Source organism: Pipistrellus hanaki, assembly GCF_964339955.1.
Source record: "Pipistrellus hanaki genome assembly, chromosome: 3".
Lineage (NCBI taxonomy): Eukaryota > Metazoa > Chordata > Mammalia > Chiroptera > Vespertilionidae > Pipistrellus > Pipistrellus hanaki.
In genome coordinates this window covers 152,383,190-152,408,130 of record NC_140505.1, presented here as the reverse complement: position 1 = coordinate 152,408,130, position 24,941 = coordinate 152,383,190, and positions in this window count along the sequence as shown.

The window sequence follows — 24,941 nt, the reverse complement described above, 5'->3', positions numbered from 1 at the left end:
CATTTTATCCATTTCAAGGGACTTGCTAAAAATCAGCACTGTACTAGAAGTCTTCTTCTTTCCAATCTGACAAGAGAGGTAAACAAGCTATTTTGAAGGATTCTACAACAAGGGAAAACTAATCAGAATGTTACCTAGAGGAGCAAAAAGTAGGAGATAACAAATACTACATGTTTAGCCAGGAGGAACGTGTTTAAATGAAAACCTCTTAGGCCAGTTCATATCGTGTACAAAGTACTCCTGCCATCGTGTATGAGGGTGAGATTAGAGGTGTCTCTAGACCACCTTTTGTTCCGTTGGCCAGTAAACCAAAGGCTTCATTTAACTCCCACGTGACAGATGCTCCTCCTTTCACACTGACACCAAACTGACCTCAAGCCCTCTAGGGCAGCAGTGTCAGCCTTTCGCTTCATGTTCTAGAGTTTGCAGTCCCTGTTGCATAGCTAACATTTCTAGAACAGCAGTAATGTACCAGCCACCATTCCAACTACTTCACAGGAGTTATTCCCTGACTCTACTCACCACCTTATGTGATCTGTACTGTGAACACCTTCATTCTATAGATGAGGAGACTGAGATGCAGAGATTTTAAAGAACTCCTCAGAGCCACACAGCTGGGAATGCAAGTGAAGGCTTTGAATGCAGATACCAAGCTCCTACGGCTACACTCAACTTCTTTGCTGCTTTTCCCTAAATGCTGGAGGCTAATTTTAGGAGCACGTTTTACTGCTCTAACATTTGAGCAAGTTGGCCATATTTATTCATTCACTTATCACACATCACTTACTAGTAGTTTATGAAGATCCAGTACCATGCGAGACCCTGGATAAGCACAAGACCTTTCTCTCAAGGAGTGCGAGTTCCAGTGAGAAAGGTTGAAGAGAAAGGCCACAATGACAGTGCTGGGTAGCAAGAGGCACAGCAGACCTGAGGCAAACAGAGGAGGAACTAGATCTCAATGAGATAGGGAAACTTCCTAGTGGAGGGACATCTGAGCAGCAGATTTGAAAAACAGTAGGAGTGAGTTAAGGAAACTTCCTACCTAGCCAGTTTGCACAGTGGTTAGAGAGCCGGCCTGTGCACTGAAGGGTCTCAGGTTCGATTCCAGTCAAGGGCACGTACCTGTGTTGCAGGCTCAACCCCAGGCCTGGTCGGGCTTATGTGGAAGGCAGCCAATCGATGTGTCTCTCTCACAACCATGTTTCTCTTTCTCTCTCTCTCTCCTTCCCTTCTGCTATCTCTGAAAATCAATGGGAAACATTATCCTCTGGTGAAGATGAATAAAACAAAGTAAAACAATAACAAAAAAGAGTGAGTTAGGTAGGGGAAGTACAGAGGGAATCCTAGGTAGTCATAACAATACATGCAGGGGAAAGGAGGATTAACTCACAGGAAGGTGCTGGCAACTGCAGGGGCTGGGTTTGAACAGGCCAGTGGAGTCCACATCGATGGGGCAGGAGGTGAGACCAGGAGCAGCCAGCTTACTGTTCAGATGACATGTCTTCAGTGCTTGGTGTATGTGAGGCCACGAGGCAGGGCTCAGCATTGATTCTTGCATTTAATCCTCACCACTGTAGAGTACAGACACTGCTGCTATATGATTTTACACATGAGAAAACTGAGCCCCAAAGATGGTAAACTGATTAGGCAAAATCATACAGACGGGATCTGAGCCAAGTAGGAGTCTGGGATTCCTGCTATTAATCCCTGGTTATATTGACAAATTTATGCATATTTTTGCATACAAGGCCAATGAGATTGACCTTTTTAGAGTCCTTCTGTAGCAGACACACTGAGACTGCCATGCACTAATGCAGACTTCCCTGTGCTAATTTATTTTATGCCTTATTTCAAAGTGCCCACTAATAACAGCTATCATTCATCCATGGCTTAGTATTTGCCAAGTGCTACCTAATCTTGTATATTATTTCATTTGCTTTCTACCTACAGCAATGGCATAGGTACTGATAACTAAGTGATGTGAGTAACTAGTGTCAACATCCAAATTCAAACTCAGTTTCACTGATTCTGAAGCATGCATTCATTTTTTATTTTATTTACTTTGCTATATTCCTTTTATTCAAGCATCACAATTTTTCCATAAACATGTGTTGCAAGAAAAATATGCATTTGGGACTGAAATCTTGTGATCCATTCCAGCACTCAAGTTCTGAGGTGCGATTTAATTGATGCTGCTCAGAGAAATGTGGAAAGCGCAACTATTAGTGCGTGATTTACAGTTGTTTAAACATTTATGATCTTGTTTCCTTGAAGCAAGTTCTCATCAATTTATAATGTGGTTTCCATGTAGCTAAGTAAGCAAAGTTTTAAAGTGACCTGAAAAGGCAAAGTTCAGAGATTTGCTATATATAGTTACTTCAGTGACAATTAAATGCTTCTAATCTCTGCATTAGTTAGGAGCAAAGCAGTTTTAAATAGTCTGCATGTTTATAGGAAAACTTCAAATATTTTCTGAGATGCACAGTGGTCTTTTTCTTAGGAAGACTCTTTGGTATAACAATCCCCATACTATAATTATTAAAGGAACTTGGTCTTGATTTGAACTTCAGATCCAGGATCTACTTAACTTAGTCTTTTTTTTTTTTACATAAAAAAAATAAAATGGATATAATGATCATAGCCAGTTTACTGGAGGGGGTGGGGTGGGGATATCTATACTAATAAAAGGGTAATATGCTAATTATACCAGATAGATCGGATGTCCTTCCAGACAAAGCCACCATGGTGGGGGCTGTGGGTGAGGCAGTTAGGAGCAATCTGGCAGGCAGGCAGAGATGGTTGGGGCAATCAGGCAGAGGGGTTAGAGATAATCAGGTAGGCAGGTTGAGGCAGTTAGGGGTGATCTGGCAGGCAGGCAGAGTGGTTAGGGGCGATCAGGCAGTTAGGCAGAGGTGGTTATGGTGATCAAGCAGGCAGGCAGGTGAGCAGTTAGGAGCCAGTAGTTCCAGATTGTGAGAGGGATGTTTCAGCTTGGAGAGGGTGCAGGCTGGGCTGAGGGGACCCCCACACCCTCATGTACGAATTTCATGCACCAGGCCTCTAGTTAAGTAATAATGCATATCTTAAAAAAGCAAAAAGAAAACAACTCAGTGGAGCCTGATACAGAGTCCCTGTTCCACAAACTTACCACTAACCCCTGGCATATTTGTTTCACCTTCTCCCTCATGTTCCCCAGCATAGTACTTCCACTCTGGCCAACTGTGGCTTCCGTTTGACTTACAGCTATATTGTTAGTCCTATTTCTTTTCGTTTTATTTTTTTGTCATCACCTTTTATCCCTCCTATACCCTCTTCACTTCCACCCACCCCTTTACCCACATTACAGTGGTGCCTCACACAACGAACTTAATTCGTTCCAGGAGCAAGCTTGTTATGAGAAAAGTTCGTTATGTGAAATGCGTTTTCCCATAACAATACATGTTAAAAAAAATAATTCGTTCTGTAGCATAAAATATGCTAAGATGATATAAAAAAAATATGCTAAGATGACATATTTTTATTTAGATACATCTAAAAACATAATTTTTTTAAAAAAAAACATACATTTTTTTAATTTTAAGACAGACTAAGTAGAGTCTACCGAATCTTGCACATCTTCATCCATTTTCTGCTTTTTGGCCGATGGTTTCATGAAAAACCTGTCCAAAGTTCGCTGTGCGAGGCGTTCGTTATGCGAGGTATTTTCTTAAGTATAGATACATCTTTGCCACCTATACTGTTCTACCCATTCCTTCTACTAACTCATCATTATTATTTCAATGCTCACTTCAAAAGCCATTAAGATTTTTGTTTCCTCTGAGTATATCCTTATCTTATGTGTGCTTGATGTTTAATCCTAAGTGCCCATTAGAATATAAACAGATGTAACTTTAAAATTGTCTTATGAAGGAGCACTAACTTGGGATCCTCCCCAATCTGGATCTAATCACCATTTTGACACCAAGGAACTTGGGTGAGTTTGGGGAAGTCAGTCAATTGAGACCTCATTCCCAGAATCTGAAGAATGTAGAAGCTGCGACATTGCTTTCACTGACTTTGTAGATTGGAGTACAAAATGTAGGATGTAGTAATTCCTTCTCTGAAAATACCTCACTCTCACAGATTCCCCATAGGGAGTCTCACCTTTACGTCAGAATCAAAGGAAGTCCCAACGATTACTATTAATGATCAGTTAGCTCCATTTCATGTACTGTGGAGAGAACTGCCTGTAGCGTGTAAAGGGAAATGATGAAAGAGGGTAGCTTCCCTGCCTTGATTCTGGCACCAGAAAAGAAGCCCACACACTGAGTAGTCTTTCCTCTGGGCAATATCTTAGAAATCTAGAGATGAGCAATCTGCACTGCTGCCCCAACGTACGTGGGATGCAGGTTAGTCCTAGGGAAAAACTGAGAAAAATTTGGTTTCCTCTTTTTCTGCTCTTCATAACCCATTGTCTGTGGGTACTTGTTAATATTTGGCTCCAAACTAAAGTAGATTATAAGAGATTTAAGCAAAGTGAGGATAAGAATAGAGCCAATCCTCCATCATTTAGTAAGTAGCTCTGTTAATCTAGGGAAAGTTAATGAACTTCTCTGTGCCTTAGTTGCCACATCTCTGAAGTGATGTAATGTTATTGTAAGAATAAGAGGATAATATATGTACAACACTTAGGAGATAGGAAGCACTCAATTATTGTTAACTAGAGGCCCAGTGCATGAAATTTGTGCATGGGGGGAGAGGGTGTTCCTCAGCTCAGCCTGCACCCTCTCCAATCTGGGATCCCTTTAGGGATGTCCAACTGCCTGTTTAGACCCGATTCTGGCCAAAATAGGCAGTCAGACATCTCTCTCACAATCCAGGACTACTGGCTCCAAACTGTTCGCCTGCCTGCCTTCTTGATTGCTCCTAACTGTTTTTGCCTGCCAGCCTAATCACCCCCTAACCACTCCCCTGCTAACCCATTTGCCCCCAACTTCCCTCTTCTGCTGACCTGGTCACCTTAACTGTCCTCCCCTGCAGGGTTGATTGCCTTCAACTGCCCTCCCTTGCAGGCCTGGTCCCTCCCAACTGCCCTCCCCTGATGGCCATCTTGTGGTGACCATCTTGGGTTCACATGGGGGCAGGATCTTTGACCACATGGGGACAGCCATCTTGTGTGTTGGAGTGATGGTCAATCTGCATATTACTGTTTTAATAGATAGGATTAGTAGTAAGAATAAGGGCAGTAGTTTTCCTTCATACCCATCTTTCTAGTTGCTGTCTTACTCAGTAATACCTTGCCAGAATCCCGATCTGTTTCCAAGCTACTTACCTTTATGAAGAAACCTGAATCATTGATTTTTATTTTATTACAACCAATAAGAAAACACTTCTCATGTCACTATAGTAGTGTTTTAACATCTCAGACAATGCTGGCACTTTACTCATATCTAGCTATTAGATCTGTCAACCTGGCCAATGGAGCTAACATTTTAAGTTACCTGAGGTCACCCAAAATATAAGTATACATACATGTAAAGATTTTCTTATTCATTTGAGCCAACCATGTAGTCAGTGAACATGATTAACATGGGTGATATAAGACACAGTGACTTACATTTTATTGCTAGCTGGAAGTGAGAATCAAACTGAGGTTGACAATCTTTTTGATCTGGGTCCCCCAAATTCACTAAACCAGTAAAGGCATGAGGTGCTAAAATCTTGACTTGGATGAATGTATGTGGGGGGATAAATCCATAGCTGAATTCCTCAGCAGATACATTAGTATTGAATATATACATTACTAAAGGCCTGGTGCATGCAAATTCATGCACTAGAGTGGGGGGATCCCTTAGCCCATCCTGCCCCCTCTCACAGTCCAGAAGCCTTTAGGAGTGAGAGATGACCAGGCAATCAGGGGAAGGCAATGGCCCCCATCACATCTCTGCTGCTGCCACTGCCTGCAGGGCAAGCCTCAGCTGGCCCTGGTTACCTGAGCCTTGGGCAGCCACCATCCAAGGCATGCCTGCACCTTGGGCTAGCCCTGGGGGGCTAGGGAGTTGAGGGAACTGGGGAACTCTTGAGGTAGGTGCACAGCAAGGCTGGACCTGCTTGGGAGTTAGCCCGGCCTTGCTATACCTGCCACCCCAGCAAGGCTGAGGGTCGTGGGTGCCACCATCTTATGGCTGTGGACACTGCCATCTTTGAGGGCAGGGCAATCAATTAGAATATTCCCTCCTTATTGGCTGTGGGCACCACCGTCTTTGCAACAGTGTGATGGTCAGTTAGAATATTCCCTTTTTATTAGGTCAGATAAGTTCAAATTTAACTTTCTTTTGGCATCAATTAAGAACTTATAAAGATGAAGAGTATGATACTTGTAGGTTATACTTTGCACAATGGTCCAGGGAAGGCTAATAACCTTGACCTTAAGATTTATTTTCTTAAACTATATCATCTACAAAATATTTTCTGACCTGCAATGTTTTTGTTGTCCCTACCTTATTTATCAGTGTTGTTTCTTCTAGTACCAAGCAAACCAGGAACTTATGTATAAGTATAAACTTTTACTGCATATCTTTATGCAATAAGAAACTAGTGCCATGTTTTTGTTTTGTTGTTCTGGACAAAGAGATAAAAAGAAGTCAATATACTTGAAATCTGTGTTAAAGGGAAGTGTTTTATAAGGACTAAGAACTTGTTCATTGAGAGTCCTTGAATTATTTAATTAAAACATACCAAATTCCATGTTTAAAGGAGATTTTTTTTTTTTTATAATATATTTTATTGATTTTTTACAGAGAGGAAGGGAGAGAGATAGAGAGCTAGAAACATTGATGAGAGAGAAACATCAACCAGCTGCCTCTTGCACACCCCCTACTGGGGATGTGCCCGCAACCAACATACATGCCCCTGACCAGAATCGAACCTGGGACCTTTCAGTCTGCAGACCGACACTCTACCACTGAGCCAAACTGGTTTCGGCTAAAGGAGATCTTTACTCTAGGTTTTCTTATCCTGGCTCTTCCATATTCCACATCATTTCTCTGAATGTATTCTGCATGCCATTTTCTTTTCTGGAGGCAAAGCAGTAATGAGAAACAGACTCATAGGCTCTGTCATAGTCAATGACAAGCTTAAAGGCAAGCCACTCTTAGATTTTTAATTCTTGTTCCTTTTTAAACATCTAAATGTATTCCCTTCAAAAGAATAAAATTCTAAAGGGGCAGAATCTTTTGTTTGCTGTATCTACAAACTAAATAACATTTAATCAGTGCTTAATTTAAATGTAAAAAATGATGGCACTTTATAATTTCCTTCTGCTTGCCATTCATTTTATTTAATATTAGTATTTTTAGCAAACATCTTTTTGAATGTTCAATATCCTTCTCTTAATCAGAGATATCTGAATTTCCTTGTGTTCTTTGAAATAAGCATGAAGAAGCAAAAATTTAAAAATATCTCTCTATTGTAGAACCCAGAAGCTTTCGCTTTCACAATTCTTCTTAAAGGCTTACAAAACTCCAAGTATTATGGCTGACCTCAGAGCTGAGGAATTGCAATGCAGCAGAAAGTAATATAAATTCTGTTCATCAATTATGAGCATGTTAGTCTGACAATGATGCTGGCTTTTGTGTGAGAATGCTGAATTTTAGGGAAGCATCAGAAACAGAGCATTTTCCCATGAGCACATTAGCATGCACTCCTTTTCATTGCCTTTATCTCCCCTCCACTATTTTTTCTCTCTTTGTTCAGTGATAACATCTTTCATGTATACAACCTTTTTCATGTCAAGGAATCCCTAGCATTTTGTAAATAAAACACTTGTATATACCTCATCTACATATAATCATTTTTATGCTTCAATTAAATAGAAACCTTAAGCAAACAACTAATTTCTGCTCCCATGCTGGGGCTGACCAGCAGACCTTGAGAGGTGGATGAATGATTACTCTGACACATGTTTCTGTGAAAGAGAGGGCTAAGGGACTGCCTGGCTAAAAGAACCAGACATCCCCATTCACCTGCCTCCTTAGGCTTTTATTGTAACAACAGTTTGAACTAAAATTAACTATTAGATACTATCAGCAGGGTAAGTATTTTTGAGAAAACGCATGTATCTGTAGTATCTTTCAAAAAAGGATATTTTGAAGACTAAATATAAAGATTTCAGTAAAACACCTAGGGGCTCAGACTTGTTTGGAAAAGTCAAGGCAGTGTCTGCTGCCTTCGGCAAAGTCCCCCTAGAGGCCTCTGACCTTTCGGAGAATCCTCCTTACAGACTTTTCAACTAAGTTCCGTGCTTCTCCACACTTCTGAGCATGTTGACTTTTGAGGATTGACAATTCTAATTGTGGTACTCACAAAGCAAGTGCAGGATCTTCCCTGGTGACCAAACAGTCCCAAAGAACTGTAATGAGAATGAAGTGGTCAAATGGCTGCTTTTGATTATAGTTTGGTACCCTTCTCAATGTGATGACACAAAGGCAGAGTTTAAAGGAGGACCACTCATGTGATATTTAAATATATTCCATCCATATATTTAAATTAATTAAACTGATATTCTGACCTTTTTTTTTTTTTTACCATCTGAATATATATATATATATATATATATATATATATATATATATATATATAACTGAAATTGAGATGCCAAAAGGAAAGAGAAAGTTAAATTTCAGTGTTAACATTGTGTTTCTTTTTTCTTCCTATAGCTGCAGTAAAAGACACATTCACCATTCTACTTAAGAAATTGATGGGTAGAATTTATTTCTGCTTAAGATCATTCAGGTTTTTTTTTTTATTTAAGCAAATATTCTGGATCCTTTGAACACAGATATTTTAAACATAAATTCTGATTATCATACTTATTGTGAGATGATGTTATTTGTACATTTCATTATGGTTGAATGCTTTGAAGCACAAAATTATCAAATCCACAGAGTAAGAGTATTAAGAGCTCTTCTGAGCTCAGATTAATCATTACTCATGAGGAAAACCACTTACCCCCACTGAGATTCCAACGTGTTGGTCAAGGATCATGTTTCTTTCTCTTCCTCAAACATGTCAATAGAAGTCAAAACTCCAGCTGCTATCTTTAATTACCTGAACAAAAATCTATTATGTGAGTAGTTCAAGTTTTAATTTATCCCCTGTTATGATACTAAAGTGTCAAGAGAAAAACATGTGATTCAGAGTACAATATACAGTCTGGAGAAGCTGCTTAGGAGGTAGGTTTGCGAATAGATTTTGAAAACCCGATCATTTGAACATTAGAGAGCATTTGAAGCTTATTCTGTGACTTAATCAGTTTCATTTCTATTGTGGAATGTATTTCAGGTGGTTATTGATTTGCAACTCCCTTTTCATATTGCTCACATTGGAGTCAATTTTTTACTTTAATAATAATATTGTGAAGAAAGCACTCCCTAGCTTTGGCCGGGCTATTCCTCAGGAAAGCATTCTAATCTGCCCTAATTTTTCCTGTTTGTTGCAATGTGGTGCTCCTCCACTCGATACTATTGTGAAATTCCGAGAATTATGTCATTTATTCAAGTTATTCACCAAATTTCCATGTATGATTTTAAAACAGCTGTCTCTAAATGCCATAGAGAAAAACATGGCTTCATTTGACATGAATAATACAATTATGTGTTAAATAGAAATATGGGTATTTCAAAGATACTGGTGAGTTCCCAAGTAGCCATGCTAATGGTCTGTGACCGGGAGTTGACATTTTTATCAGTTTATTTGTGATACCTTGTAACAACCTGGTTATTATTGAACAGGAAAGGAGTAAAAAGGGAAGGGGGCTGGATAATATAGGCATGCCATTTATGCAGCTTTGCCAGAAAGCTGCATTTAACACTCCCCAATCTGTTCCCCCTTGATGGATGGGGGAAGGGACTGGACAAAGGCAGTTTAGATGCATGCCCAGTAAGGTCTGAGTGACGTGGGAAGGTGCTTGTCTGTCAGTCACACCTAGGAACAAATTAGTGGCCAGAATGTGCAAGTAAGGAAAGCACAAGAAACCTGAACATTTAAACTTCTAGACAAAGAAACACGCTTTCTTCTCTCTCTGGCATTCTGGATTCCTGGCTATCCTGCGGCAGGATTGTACATCTGTGTCCTCATGACACATGGCCACGTGGAACTTCACACAATGGACTAATAACTTTAATTAGCTTGGATGCTGAGTTACACCTGGCTGCAACATGGAACAGAAACTCTGTACACTGGTCTTGCTTTTGGCTTTGCTGACCCCACAGCTGCCCCTCCTTCAGGACTGGCTTAAGAGAGGTGGCTCTTTGGAACCCGAGAAATGTAACTCCATACAAATAAAGCCTTTTACTACATCTCATTCTCCTATGGGGATTCTGAAAATTCTTATTTCAGTGGACCCCAAAAACCTCCCTCCCATGAGCAGCATGGGAAGCTTGGTTCTCTGGTAACATTTCAATTCTCAAACTTCGATTTATTTTTTATTTTTTCACTTCATGTCATGTCACTTTTTCAATATCCTGTTCAAGTAAAAAACTACAAGACTTTCTCCAGTACCGGTTTAATCTTGTGACTCATGTCAGGGCTTCCAATATGAACTGTCTAACCCCATAGTTTCTCCAAATCCTTCATGAGAATGACAGTGTGAAAGGGCTTCTAGACCCAATTCCAGTGTGTGTGTGTGTGTGTGTGTGTGTGTGTGTGTGTGTGTGTGTGTATAGAGGCAGTTCTCTAACACCAGCAGGTATGTTGGTGAATTAACTCGATTCTGATGCTATCTTCCCAGAGATAGATCAGATCTCATCGTTTTCAGCTCAGTCCCATAGGAATTCCTCTGCTCCAGACACCAGTTTCAAGCCCAGATTGTTTCCTGTGCCTATGACCTCTACCTTGGGTTTGATTTATTTGCTAGAATGCCTCACAGAACTAAAAAAAACAAAAAAAAACAAAAAAAAAACCACACACAAAAAAACCATTTACTCACCAGATTTCTGATTTATTACCAGGATATCAAACAATACTAAGCAACAGTGTGGTTCAAAAAGAGCGACATAGCAGACCCGACAAGCTCAGGCCTGGCAAGCTCAGTGACAGAGTGACCACACAGGATGGCCTCATATAAATTCCTAACTGGGCAGATTATGGCAAAGTCACATCTCAGGCCTATAACTCCCTTAGCAGAGGTCAACTGTTAGCTCAGGTAAGCGCTGTCCATTGTTCTTATGCATCTAGTAAAGCATACCTTTGAAATGTCAGAGTAATTTTCCCCCCCAGAGCCCTAAGGTGAAACTACATGCAGCAAGCACAGAGACCACAGAAAGCCTCATTGTTATCTTGTTCCCCTCGTACCTGTACCTTCTCTATGTGCTGGAAATATAAATTATTCCATACCCACTACTGTCAGAGAAGTAAGTGTCTCTCCATTTTCTTTTTCAACTCCTAGAGATTTCCCTGCTTTTTCTGCCCTTTCATATTTTACCAGATTTCATGTAACCTTCCTTACGTTTTCTCCTTTGATTCTAAATATATAAGCGTGAGCTTCAAAACTGCCATTCTCCAGAGCATTTCTCAATCAGTTAGGATTTTTGCCTCCAGGCATGTCCTCAAAACTTGCCTCAAATAAATTCTTATGAAGCTTTCTACAGGTTTGGAAGTTCTTTCCTGGACAACAGACAGATAAAGAGATACATACGTAGGGAAAGGTACCTGGAAGGGGCTGGAACTCCCATTTTTTCTCCATGAATCTCCACATGCTCAATAACTCGAAGCTCTCTGAACCCTGTCCTTTTTTTATTTTTATGAGTTCTTCATTACACTGTCCTGATTGATCCAATTATTGGCTGCTGGCAATTGATTCAACCCCTCAGTTCCTCTCCACCCTTCTCTCCTCCTAGAGGTCAGGTCCAGGGTGGGACTATAATAGCCAGTTCCCACCTGCAGGCTGTTCCAAAAATCACTTCATTAACATAACAAAGGACTCTTATCAGTCTCACTTAGAAAATTCCTAGGATTTGAGATTTATGAGCCGTAAACAGGGATGCAGACCAATTATATATCCTATATCATAAAGAGCTAATATGCTAATTAGACCCAACTGCAGAACGACCTTCCCATGACCTTCCCAGATGAAGCTGGGGCTGAGAGGCTGGCCAGGACTGAGAGGGGCATCTGCATGTCCTCCCTGAATCTTGATTATTTTTTCCCTTTCCAAGTGAGTTGTCATGAAATAAAGCTTCTATGTAAAGTTTTACAGTTTCTTTTCCATTCAGAGAGCTGAATTTCTAGGTCACATGGTATCTTTGGTCTGACCCAGAAGCTGTTACTGAGTCAAAGTCCCACTACAAAATAACCAACTTGACCCTAAAGAGACATGTAAAACAAGGCAAACGTGAATAGAAATAGCTAATATTTATTGGATTCTTTGCTATATGCCTAGCACTATTCTAAGTGTTTTACATATGCTAAATCATTTAGTTGTCATCACAATAATCTTGTGAATAGAGAGGGTATCACATACATATAAATATGCCTGTATTCATAAAGAGACCAACTGTGTTACAGAACAGAAAGAGTTCATTCACCTGGCTCTAGCAACACTAAACACTGAGAATTGCAGTGGACAAATATTGAGTACTTTATTATAAATAGCTCCACCCAAGAGAATGGAAAGCCAATGCTGAAAAGCACAAACTTCCCAATGGTGTGTAGGTCACAGATTATGGAGGGCAAAATCACCAGGCACCTTGGGTTAGGAGTTCCAGGTTATACTGGGAACTGGTTGGTCAGAGGTGAGATAAGGGTGATAAATCATTTCTTCAGGTCTTTTTTTTTTTTTTAAATAATTACAGAGAGAAAGAAAGAGAGGGAGGCAGAGAGAGAAATTAATTAATTTTTCCAGTTATTTATGCATTCATTGGTTGAGTCTTGTATGCATCCTCACTGGGGATCAAACCCATAACCTTGGGGTATTGGGATGAAGCTCTAACCAACTCAGCTATCCAGCCATGTATTCAGTTCTAAGGGGTGCTTTGGTGTCCCTCTGACTGTCTGCTTTCATAGGAAAATAATCAGGGGTCATTCTACCTTAGGGCTCACAACTTAAGTAAAAATCTTAACTTTAGCCTGTCAGAAGTCCAGACTCTGTGGACATTAGTCAGGTCATAGCTACTGTCTTCTGCTGCCTTGAAGGTTATTCGTTATCTGGGAGAAAGGCTAAGTCTCCGAGGGGTAGATACAGAGAGACAGAGATATCTATCTAGATGTAGAGATATCTATTTCTAGAAGCAGTAGCTCAAATTGATACCATCCCTTCCACACAATTCCGGGTACTCGTGCATCTCTTGAAGCCCATTCAAGAACTCTTTTGGGTGTCCTGGCATCCCAATGAAAGGGCTAGCTAGCTAGCTTAATTAGGCAGGTTTAGGGAGCCATAGAGATAAAGGGGGGGGGGGGGGTGTGAGGGTCTCTGGGGGAAGGAATATATAATGGAGACTTGAAGATGCCAGGGTGTTTATCTTACTTGTACAAAGAATAAAGAAATGCCACAGGCGATAGAGATATATCTGGCCTGTGCAATTAAAACAGCCATAAACCAAAAGGAATCCCTGGCCTGAGCAATTAAAGTGACCATCAGTTAGGTCAAAGTAGCCCTGACCTGAATAACTGGGAAGGCCATTAGATAAGGCTTTCTCTGCCAACACAACTTGGAGAGTTATGAGATAAATCAAAAGTGACTCCAGCCAACAAGATAAGGGGGAGAGAAAATGGGGGACACCATGTGGGCTTTGAGCTTTGGAAGCTAATTCTATGCAGCAGCATGACCAATTAGAAAAGATCTGGTTCAGACAAAGAACTGCAGCTTATGTAATGCCTCTAGACAAAGAAAGCAGCCGTCACCCTTCTTAGGGGCTCCTCTGTCCATCCAGGAGGAACAGAGTCTTAGGCTGAGAATTTAGAATTACTTAGGTGTTAGAGGTAGTGTCTGCTCGCAATAAAGTTTCTGTCCTTTTCACCTATCACCTTTTGTCCGTGGCTTCATTCTCAGAATCCATCAGGACAAGAACCAGGGAATTCGGGGCATTCCAGTTCAATTTTCGCATTTCACCAGGTTAAGAATCTCTGTTCATTACAGCTTGGGGAATTTCCATGAATTTTTTCTAAAGATTTGAAAAAGAGAGATGTTGTGGCCCCTGTAATTTGAAATAACACTTCCAATGTTCCACAGTTGTGCTTCCTGTGAGACACCCTGAGCTTCTGATATTGGAAAATTCACCAACTGAGTCAACCAAGAACCATGTAAGCTTTCTAAAACAGCCCCCTGCTTTCCTGGTGGAATCCACAGAGTAGGTTGCCTCTGGTATTTTTAAAATAATGCAGGGAATATTTGGAGGTGGGATCACAGATTACACATTAAAATGAGTCATGATGGTGTCTCAGAGCCATAGAGACACAGCCGTGAGGGAAATCAGAGTTTCTGTAAAGCGGCGTGTACGTTCTGATATGTCATGCTCTGTCATGCTCTCCGAACAGAAGTGAGGGATGAGGAGCCAGGTCTCTGCTCATGGAAGGACTACCTTCAATTCTACTGGGAAGGGGACTCACTCTTTTTTTTTTTTTTTAATATATTTTATTGATTTTTTTTTTACAGAAAGGAAGGGAGAGGGACAGAGAGTTAGAAACATCAATGAGAGAGAAACATCGATTAGCTGCCTCCTGCACACACCCCACTGGGGATGTGCCTGCAACCAAGGCACATGCCCCTGACCGGAACTGAACCTGGGACCATTCAGTCCACAGGCTGATGCTATCCACTGAGCCAAACCCGGGACTCACTCTTATCTCCAGGGGCACAACAGAGCTGCTGTAAAACCAGGCACCCCTGCTATTATATGCCTTTTCCACTAACTCCATAAAGGAAGAAAAGTAGAAGCTAATGACATTTCATCTTATCTTTTAGTTTTACTAACTAACCTTATAAATTCTAACTTGTAATGGCTTTAGTTTGAATGGAACAAGCCAATCTATCTGATATAGCATAAAAACGGACGAGTCCATGGTACTTTAATTATGATGGAAAGGCCTAGAAAAGGCCCTCAGTAACCCTTTTTATTATGTTAGAGGTGAATAAAGAAAACACATACAAAATGAAATGGTTCTTTTGTTACCAAGGGGATGCTCTGGTGGGAAAAAAAAATGCATATTGTACAATATGGATAATGACACTGCATGTCTCTTGATTATGTATTCCTTCTTTCAGAAGTTCATTTCATACCAATGCTTTATAACTGTGGGATCAGAGGTACAATATACTGATACTGGATGCTCTATGAATGACATTGTGCTGAAGACATCATAGACATAGGGGGGAAAATGTGTTTTTTAAATCCTCACCCAATATTATTTTTTTCCCATTGCTTTTTAGAGAGTGGAAGGGAGGGAGAGGGGGGTTAGAGAGAGAGAAATATTCATTGGTTGCCTCTCACATGTGCCCCTATAGGGCCTGAGGAACTTGCAACGGAGGTACCTGCCCTCAAGCTGGAATCAAACCTGGGACCCTTCAGTCCTCAGGCCAACACTCTAAACACTGAGAAAAACTGGCTAGTGCTGACAAAAATTTTAAATGCATTAAGTATTCTAAAAAAAAAAAAAAAAAAAAAAAAAAAAAGTCTTTTATTTTTCCCACAGAGAGCAAGAATCCTCTGCCAGGTCCTCAGAAATAACAACTCCAATGCTGTACAAGCAGTATTTTCTTACTTGACTGCAGCAGAAATCTAAATTTCTCCCGAGTCCTGTGCTATTTATGAATGCAAATAAGAAACAGAAGTTCCCTTCCCTAATTGCACCTGGCAGATAGTCAGAATGGCAGATTGGGAATATTCTTAGATAGAGACAAACACCCAACTCACAACATTTAAAACTTCATTTCTACCTCCACATACACCATCACCATCACTGTCATTCCCTGCAGCCAGAGGGCACACCTAAGCTGCCCAGGTCGTCTCTGCATGCATACATCTTTACTTCCTAGCTTCATTCTTTTAGCAAATATTTGTTGGTAGATATGCTCTGGGACTTTAAAGTTAGACCAGTTTAAGATATTTCACCTATCACTTTGGGCAGGAAATACAATTATATGTTTCAGAATATTTTCTCATAGTCGCTGTGAGATTGGTTTGGTGAAAAGAACGCTGATTTTGATCCCCGGTTCTGCCAATTGTGTGACCTTAGAAAAACAACTTAAGCTGATGAACTTATGTCTTCTTATCTGTGAAATGGGAGTGATAAAGTTTGTAATATCTTCCTCAGAGTTACTGTAATGACAAAAATTAGATTACATATATTAAAGTACTTGGTAAACTAAAATATGCTTTTAAATAATAACATTATTTTTACAGTTCATAACTTCTTACCTCTACTGGCAAAATGGATTAAAGATTAAATTGACATCTGCCACTTGAAGCATTTTATATTTGTAAAATAGCACAAAATTCCTTTTTATTGAATAATGTGTGTCTTTATCTTCATGCCAATTAACATAAAGCAGCTGGCTAAAGCAGTGCTTGGTCAAGTCTGTGAACAGACTTAATAATATGAGCAAAATCAGTGGAAGATCTAGATTTAAGATAATGCTGTTCTTTAGAATATATATACCTGGTATTACTTATTTACTTTCAATATTTAAAAATTGTTATCATATTTCATAAATCAAAATAGATTAGTTTAATTGTCCTGGACAGGAGGCTCAATTTATTGGAGCAATGCCATGTACATACCCCAAAAGGTGCAATTCTCAATCAGTACATACCTAGGTTGTTGGGAAATTGATCTATGTTTCTGACATTGATGTTGCTCTCTCTCTTTCTTGCTCTCCCTTCCTTTCTCTCTAAAAATCAATGAAAACATATCCTTGGGTTTAAAAAATAGACTAGTTAAATAAAAAAAAAATTTTTTTTACACAAAACCCAGAAAGTTTAAAGCCTTAGATGGTAATTATCTATAAACTGAGAATAGTATTAAAGCTTTCTTCATTGACGTGCTGTAAAGACTAAATGATGTAATAAAATTAAAATGCTTAGAACTCTTCCAGAAATAAGTAGTATTCCTAAAGATATTACTACTTTGTATTGGTTGCCTTTATTCACTCAACTCATTGAATTATCACTTGATATATGTTCAAGGTGCTGTTCTGAGGGTTTGCGACATAAAAGTTCAAACAAGTGAGGTGGAAACATAGGGGAGCGGCAAAAGGCAGAGCCCCAGAGTCACGCACATTTCGTGCAGAGGACTGGTGGTTGACTGTGCTGCTAGATTGCCCTAGTGGGAAGGAGACAAAAGCTCTGGACTGTGCTGAGCCCCAGTTCCGACTGCACTGAACCCCAGTTCTGGGCGAGACTCTCGGGCACCAGGCTCATACAGAGGGAATCTGGGCTCTGGACTGCTCTTAACCCCACTTCCAACTGCACTGAACCCCAGTTGCAGGCTCGTTAGGGGAGAGACTAGACTGTCTGGTAGCGGGCGAAACTCTAGGGCACCTTTCTCTCAGAGGTGCTTGCAGCGAGTACCAAAGGAGACTAAGGAACACTGAGACTCAGGAACCCCAAAGGACAGGGCTAACTAGAAGCCAAGGCTGTAGGCTCCCCCTGAAACTCCACCCCAGGTGGGGTGGAAACCTGGTGGAGGGGGAAAAAATGAGAAACTTTTGTAATAATATGAACAATAAAGATTTATTAAAAATAAACAAATAAAAGTTCAAACAATGAGCAAAGAGTCCAGCTGTCCTGGAATTTGTATTCTAGTTTGAGGAGAGGAGAGACAGACAATAATCAATAAGCATAATAAGAAAAGAATTTCAATTGACACAGACACCAGGGGGGTGAGGGCATGAGCGGGGGCATGAGCGGAAGGGTGGGGGGGTGGCAATGAGGGGATAAGAACACATATGTAATACCTAAATCAACAGAGAAAATGTTAAAAAAAAAAAAAAAGACTTTGAGAATTGCTATGGCAGAAGTGTAGGGAAAGTAGGGACATTCAGGTGTATTGAGGATCAGGAATGGGGGAATTAAATTTAAACAGAGTAGTCATAGTGAGCCTAATGAAAAAGATACATAGAAGGGACAATGTGAAGAAATGTGTTAGATAAGTACATATAGGGCAGAAGAAAGTTCCAAATAGAGGGAATCATCAGTGCAAAAATCCTAAAGCAGGAATAGGCCCATCACATCCTATCTAATAAAAGAGTAATATGCAAATTAACCACCACTCTGCTATACCCACAACCCATGCCCACCAGCCAATTAGGAGAAAATATGCAAATTAACTTCAACCAAGATGGCTGTGACCACAGAGCAAGCAGGAGGCTTGGGTTTCCCCAGCAATGGAGGAAGCCAAACTTTTCCCACACACTGGCGGGCCCAGGCCTCTACTTAGGTTACAAAGTCTCAATTATAGAAGATAAATAAATCCCAACAAAAATGGCGGCAGCCACACAGCTGGAGAGAGCAGGAGGCTTGAATTTCCCCTGGCAATGGAGGAAGCCAAGCTTTGGCAGCCCTGGCTTGCCTTGGCCTCCACTCAAGATTACAAAGTTTCAATTATAGAAGATAAATAAACCCAGATACCAGGGCCTCTGCATTGGTTGCCAGTGGGCATGGCTGGCCTGCAAACCACCACAGGCCCCTTGCTCAGGCTGCCCCATGCCCCATGGGAATCCCCATCCTGATCTGGGACACCCTTCAGGGCCAAGCAGCTGGCCCCCACCCATGCACCAGGCCTCTATCCTATCTAATAAAAGAGTAATATGCAGATTGACCATCACTCCAACACACAAGATGGCTGCCCCTATGTGATCAAAGATCTTGCTCCCATGTGGACAGAAGATGGCCGCTACAAGATGGCCAGTAGGGGCGGGCAGTTGGGAGGGACCAGGCCTGCAGTGGAGGGCAGTTAGGGGTGACCAGGTTGGCAGGGGAGCATTTAGGCATCAATCAGGTTGGCAGGGGGATGGTTAGTGGGTGATCAGGCTGGCAGGCAGAAGCAGTTAGGGGCAATTGGGAATATAGGCAGGTAAGTAGTTGGGAGCCAGCAGTCCTAGATTGTGAGAGGGATCCCAGATTGGAGAGAGTGGAGGCTGGGCTGAGGGACAGCCCCCTCCCCCCCCCCCCCCCCCCTGCATGCACAAATTTCATGTACTGGGCCTCTATAATAATAAAAGCATAATATGCTAATTAGACTGGACAGCCAAACAACCTTCTGGACATCATTCTGGATGTCCTTCTGGATGAAGCTGCAGAGGCGCAGGCAGTGGCAGAGGTGGTTAGGGCAATCAGGCAGGCAGACAGAGTGGTTAGGCAGTGATCAGGCAGGTAGGCAGGTGAGGATTTAGCAGCCAGTGGTCCTGGATTGTGAGAGATGTCCAACTGCCAGTTTAGGTCCCATCCAACAGGAAAACATTCAGCAGTCGGACATCCCATAGGGGTACCAGATTGAGGGAGGGTTCAGGCTGGGCTGAGGAAGTACCACACTCCCTGACCCCATGCACAAATTTTGTGCACCAGGCCTCTAGGTTAAGAATATTATGGAGATCAATGTGACTAGAGCAGAGTGAGTAGCGAGAACAGTGATAGGAGATGAAATTAGGGAGAAAATTAAAGACAGATTATATAAAACCATGTAAATCCCTGGGAAGACCTACATTTGGGAGCAACTGGAGAAGAAAAAATGCCATCTGACTGATGTTTTTAATAAGATCAAACTGTCAGTTGTGTTCAGGATATGTCTTAGGCAGGTGAGGGCAGACACAGGGAAACCAGTTAGAAAGTAATTAGAATGTCTGAGGTGAGATGATGGAGGAGGCTTGGTCTGGGGCACAGTAATGGCAATGATGAAAATATTTTGAAGGTAAAGCCAACAGGATCACCTTATAGAAAATAATTTGTACAATGCCTTGCTTCAATTGCTATGCCACAGAAAGCTCCCAGGAATCATCACAGAAACGTTTTATTGAGCTATAAAAAAATCCCGAAGCTTTCAAAAGAAAGGTGGGAATTAAATATAAAGATTAATACAAGCTCTCTGCAAACAGCTTCTCTATAGAAAACAATTATTTAAAAAGAAGGTTTGATTATTTTGTGAAGGATAGAGGGGGCTAATATCAAATCTTGATTTGGTGGCCCACTACTTCTGTTACTCCCGTATTCTCCGGCATATAAGACGATTTTTGAAACGAAAAAAAGTCAACCGAAAATTGGGGCAAAAGACCAAAATTGCACAAAAATTACCTGCAAAATCTTGACGGCAAAGTAAGTCTTTTCTTTGAAGTGGGGGGTAGTCTTATACAGCGAATATAAGCCTAAACCTATGTTTTAACTGTAAAATTAGGGGTTCGTCTTATACGTCGGAAAATATGGTAGATGCAAACATAGGGAAAAAAGGCAAGTTCTATTGAGCTGAGGCAGTAGGTTGTTGGCTTAGTGCAGAGTGTTCAAGCAGGTTATTTGGGTGTGAACTCATTATTGTTTCTTACCAGCCTCTGTTTCTTTATGTGACGAATGGGGATGATGATCAGAATAGTAAGAATTCACAAGGTTGTTTTAAGGATTAGATAAATTATTGTAGGAAAAGGGCTTAGAGTAGTGTCTAATGGTGGGTGTTTGGAGGGAGGATTTCTGTTTCATGTTGACCTTTTCTTGCCCTTTTAGGCTATTATTTCTCAGCAAGTTTGCAAAAGCACTAGGTTATTACGATGTAGGCAATCAGCCTCTGAAGGACTGAGTCATGGTCAACAAATCCAAAATAATTTTATTCCCAATGCAAAATAACTTATTTTCTCTGAAATAGATACAGTACATGTCTACATATACTGTATACATGTCAGCAAGTATAAAATTTTCTTCCAGAACATGCAAACAGAGAAAAACCTACCAGAAAGCAAAAGGCAGCTGGATGACTTTAAGAACTGTTTTCACAGAGTTGAGGTAACCTGAGAAGTCACCACTTCCTCCTGAAGGGCTGCTTATAAAGGAAGCAAGGATCCTAGTATCAATCAGCCAGTAAAGATAATTTCTAGGTAGTGATGGGAGTACATAAAAATTATCATTTCCTCCTCACCCTCCACATGACAGTGTCTCTCCAATTATAAGACCCTCTCCATCCCTCTGTCTCCAGTACATGTTGTCATTTCCAGGATTTCAATTTATTTTATACTCGTTTTACTCATTACATTTGAGTTGACAGTTTCCTAGTTGCTTACTAATATTGAGGGCTACACATTCACCTCATTATTCATATACACATGTCATATTTTAAAGTTTATTATTTCTTTGAGAGGAATTTGTGATCAACTAATTAATATCATGCATGAATGGATTTTAGTTAGGTCCATTTTAAGAAACTATTTTTCTCCAATTGAATATCTAACTCTGGTTTCTTAAGAGGGCTCCATTCTGACACTCATTCTTTACTTTCAGTAATTAGGAAAGAAAGGGGAGAAAACAAAATAGGGGGCTGGGGGCGGGGGGAATGCCCAGATAAGGAACATGTTTCTGCTCATATTACTTAGTAAGATGGGATTCAGAAACCATTGGAGCTTGGACCAAATTTGGAGCTGTCACTTAAATCCGCCAGATTCTCCACAGGAGACATTCCAATGGGCCATGATCTCAAGATGACAGCGCAGAGCCCAAAGTGATTAAAAAAACAGTTAGCTTCTTTAATCATTAATCGTTCTTTCTGTAATTTTATTTTTCCCCCTTAGTTTTTAAAACCCACCCAGATATTTTTCTTTCTTTTGGAGTGCTCCCAAGAATTTCAATTTACTCAACACAATTACATTTTACTATGTGACCCACAGGGCTCATCAGAATTTGGCACTGCTTTGAAAGTTTCAATCATTTTTCTGGGCCGAGTGGAACTCTGTTAAGAAGATAAAATATGGGATTTTAGCAATAATGATGTTGCCTTGCCTTGTATAAGTACTGAATTAGTGTTTCAGAAAAAAAAAAAAAAACCCACACACATAAATAATTTATAATGATATTTTTGAAACAAAAATCTGTCAGACTTAGTTTATAATTTTAGGCTTAAAACAAAGGCATATGCATAATACAAACTAATAAAATCATAAGGAGACATTACTATTATAAAAGAAAAATAAGCACTCAAATGTAAAATTGGTTATATTTATTCAGTTATGCTATTAGAACAATTTGAAATAAGGTTCATTGATATGATGCTCTGATTTAATAAGTTACTCAGAGATGTGATGTTTGCTTTAAGGGCAAACATCATATCTTGTCAATTGTTGAGAATGTAAAACAATAGTGCTAACAAAATTCCTCCTATAAGTTCAGAAAAAATAAGAGCTTCTCATTGGGGAAGCATTATCAGATTTACTTGTGTGAAAATTAGCATGAAAGTGACTCCAAACTCATAGAATTGCATACAAACCTACAGAGCAAAGTAGGAAAACCAATAAAGACATCTCCGCTCCTTGAGAAATAAACAGATGCATCTTGCGAATGTTTTCTACGAAGCTCATAAGTTAAATTTGGAAGTATGTGTTAACAGTTTCTAACATCAGAAAGGCCATGGCCTTGCATTGTAAAATCCAGTTTTAGGCCTACTTATTGGGCCTTCATGTTTAAGAGGATACAGCCTAAGGAAGAGTGGATAGGGAGGCCGCTGCCTCCTTCCTTCTTATTAAAGAAAAATAATGTCATCATTTCACCCTTATATGACTAAGAAGAACAATTTGAATAATATTCATTAAGAAACAGAGTATCTGAGGGCACTCTCTGCATATGGATGTATGTAGACAGGTATGTGTGTGTGTCTTTCCATCTCCTTCTTTTTTCTAGATTATTTTAATTATTGAATCATGAGCTATAAATATAATTAATTCTACAAAATTTTAACAAGAGCAGTCAACACATGATTAAAATTCCTTTTTATATATTTGGAAGTCATTTGTATGATTACATCAACTATGCCATCTGTTGGTTAAATTAGGCTCAAATAAGAATATGTTTTTGAAACTGACTTACTATGTGCAAGAATGATTTAAAATAAAGATTCCAAATAAGATGCTTCACAGTTCTCTCCTAAAAAAATACAAATTTTTATATATTAGAACTAAGAAGCATAATTCTTATCATATGTCTATGGTATGGTATTACTTGAAAAAAAATCTAGGGTAGTTTAATAAGCTAATAACACAATATTAAAAGGTGGGTACATTTTCTATTAATTAAAAACAACATTGGAAATTTATATGAAAATTGTAATAAACTGCCATTTAAAACAGCAAAACAACTCACTCAGCAAATTTCTACAAAAATATTTGAAAGCCTTACAAAGAAAATTATTAATATACAGTTAGGGGCATAATTGTTTCTACAATAGAGAAATATAACATATTCTTAGCAAGGAAATCAACACTGACTGAAAATACAGAACTTTGTTATAATACTTTATCTGTAAGTGCGATAAAATTCCAGTGAAAATATCAAGGGGACTTTTTTTTCTGACTGGACAGTGTTTCTACAGTTCATCTGGAAGTGTTCATTTGGGAAAAGTCAGGCAATTCTGAATAAAGATAACTTTTCATTCTTTCTCTCTTTTTAAAAAATAAGACACACTGTAAAGCCTTAGGAATCAAAGGAGTGTGGTAATTCAAGATCTATAGATGGAATAATGGAACAGACTTCAAATATAAAAAGCAATTGATTTAAATATAAAAATTAACATCAAAATTGTAGAAAAAAACTACTTGGAGTTTTTAAGATAGAAATCAGATTGGGAATATCTTTCTAATATATCACTAAAGCCAGAAAGCAAAGCAACTTTAATAGACTTAATTACAAAACAAATAAGTAGCAATTAACTTCTCTATGGCAAAAAATATATACCTTTAACAAAATTGTAAGACAATTTCTAAACTAAGAGAAAATAATGTTTGCAGCACATATGGCAGATAATTGATAACCCTAATTTGCAAAGGGCTCTTACAAATCTACAGAAAAAAGAACCCAGAAGACACTCAGCTAATTCATGGGAAATGTAATCTTAATATTGTATTTTTAAAATCAACTTCAATAGCAGAGAAAAGAAAATGACTATAAAATTGATTATTCACTTTTCATCTACCTGATTGACCAATAATAATAAAATAAACAACAACAACAACAAAAAAGGCAAAATGGGAACTATATCCTACTCTGTTGTTAAGTGTCTTAATACAAACCTTTAAGAAATGACAATATTGACAAAAATGACGACAAAATTTAAGAATTAGCAATATTCATAAAGATTTAAATATGTATACACCATGGTTCTAGAAATAATTCCAAAGTGATAATTGCTGAGTGATTAAATATGTATGGTATATGATATTCATTGTTATGAAGTTTTTAACAGTGAGATGTTATAAATAAGCTTAATGTTCATAAAAATGATTGATTCAATAAATAGCTGCAATAGTTGACATTATGTATTTTAATTTGAGTAAAGATATTCCTCCTGAAATTCTATGAAGCATATTAAAAATGAGTAGGTATAGCCGAAACCAGTTTGGCTCAATGGATAGAGCGTCGGCTTGGGGACTGAAGGGTCCCAGGTTCGATTCCGGTCAAGGGCATGTACCTTGGTTGCGGGCATATCCCCAGTGGGGGGTGTGCAAGAGGCAGCTGATCGATGACTCTCTCTCATCGATGTTTCTAACTCTCTCCCTTACTCTCTGTACAAAATCAATAAAATATATTTTTTTAAAAATGAGTAGGTATAATTATATTGGTAGTGACATGTATATAACTCTCTGACATATTGTTCAATGGGAAAAAAGCAGGTAACAAAATAGTATTTACAAAATGATCTCATTTTTATAAAGTTTTGTGTGTGTGTGTGTGTGTGTGTGTGTGTGTATGTGCAGATATGTCTGAAGAGAGCCATTTGGAAAAATGAGA